Here is a 1,662-nt window from a genome sequence, read left to right on the forward strand (position 1 = left end):
TGATGGGGCGTTCCAGACTGAAAGTAAGACTGGAAACATATGTTTGCCAGACATCTGGATATTTACAATAATCAAAATGTGTTTTTACTTTCCTAATAATTGGTTATCTTTCTTTTTCTCTTTGAATCTTCAGCTCAAACACCTTACGGACAGAGTCAACGGACTATATTAATAAACCCAAGAGGTCTGCAAGGGGAAATCAGCCTGCACACAGAGAGAGAGAGAGAGAGAGAGAGAGAGAGAGAGAGAGAGAGAGAGAGAGAGAGAGAGAGAGAGAGATCATAGGAAAAGGTGATAAATGAATAAACGTGAGGGAACAGAAAATAAAACCAATACACCTGGCTTCTTCAGGAGACGTCACCAGAAAGCAGGGATGAATTTGCTCCTGGCTTGAACATTTGGAGATCAGAAGATTCTTTGTCTGAACTAAGCAAACTAGTCCACATTTTATTTATAGCCAAGATAAAACTACTAGAAAGATGAGCAGTATTCAGCCTGATACCTTTTCGTCGAACATAAAATAAAACAAGTAAAAAATCCGCCCAAGTTTCTTCGGAGCAATCGAGTTTTCTGTACAGCCGCTACAGCGTATAATCCAGGCCACCGAAAATATATCAATCTTTCGGTGGTCTCGGTATAATGCTGTATGAGCGCGGCCCATAAAACTTTAACCACGACCTGGTGGTGGCCTGTCCTACATCGTTGCCAGAAGCACGGTGATGGCTAACTTTAACCTTAAATAAAATAAAAACTACTGAGGCTAGAGGGCTGTAATTTGGTATGTTTGATGATTAGTGTGTGGATGATCAACATACCAGTTTGCAGCCCTCTAGCCTCAGTAGTTTTAAGATCTAAGGACAGACAGAAAAATTGCAGACAGAAAAGTGCGGACAGAAAAAGTGCGGATGGACAGACAAAGCCGGCACAATAGCTTTCTTTTACAGAAAACTAAAAATATACCAACTGATGTAAACAAACGAAGAATGAATCAATAATTGAATCCAGATTTGGTAGGATTTTGTACGTTAAGAATGAAATCAAGAATCATATTAATATTCTTACTACCATGACAGATCACACTCAGGGGTAATATACGATCAAACAGATCTCCAAGACAGGTAGGGAATGGGGGGGGAGGGGTGTGGATGGGCAGGTGAGATAATGAAAACTGAAACTTACCTTGGTTCTTTCAGTTTGTAATCAAACAGGTGTTAGTGAAAATCAAACAAAGGCGGCCAACACAGGTAAAACTGAGAGAGGGGGGGAACAGGTGAGATAGTGATTAACCTTAACTGACCTTGATTCCTTCAGTTTGTAAACAAACAGGTATAACTGAAAATCAAACAAGGCTGCCAACACAGGTTAAACTTGTGTTGGCGGGGGGGGGGCACAGGTGAAATAATGACCTGAAACTGACCTTGATTCCTTCAGTTTGTAGTCAAACAGTTGTAACTGAAAATCAAACAAGGCCGCCAACAGAGGTAAAACTGAGCTGAGGGAGGTGAGATAATGATGAACTGAAACTTACTTTAGATTCCTTCAGTTTGTAACCAAACGGGTGTAACTGAAAAACAAAACAAAGGCCGCAACACAGGTAAAACTTGGTGGGGGTGGGGACAGGTGAGACAATAATTAATCGAAACTGACCTTGATCCCTTTATT

This window comes from Macrobrachium rosenbergii, chromosome 44 (genome assembly GCF_040412425.1).
Source record: "Macrobrachium rosenbergii isolate ZJJX-2024 chromosome 44, ASM4041242v1, whole genome shotgun sequence".
Lineage (NCBI taxonomy): Eukaryota > Metazoa > Arthropoda > Malacostraca > Decapoda > Palaemonidae > Macrobrachium > Macrobrachium rosenbergii.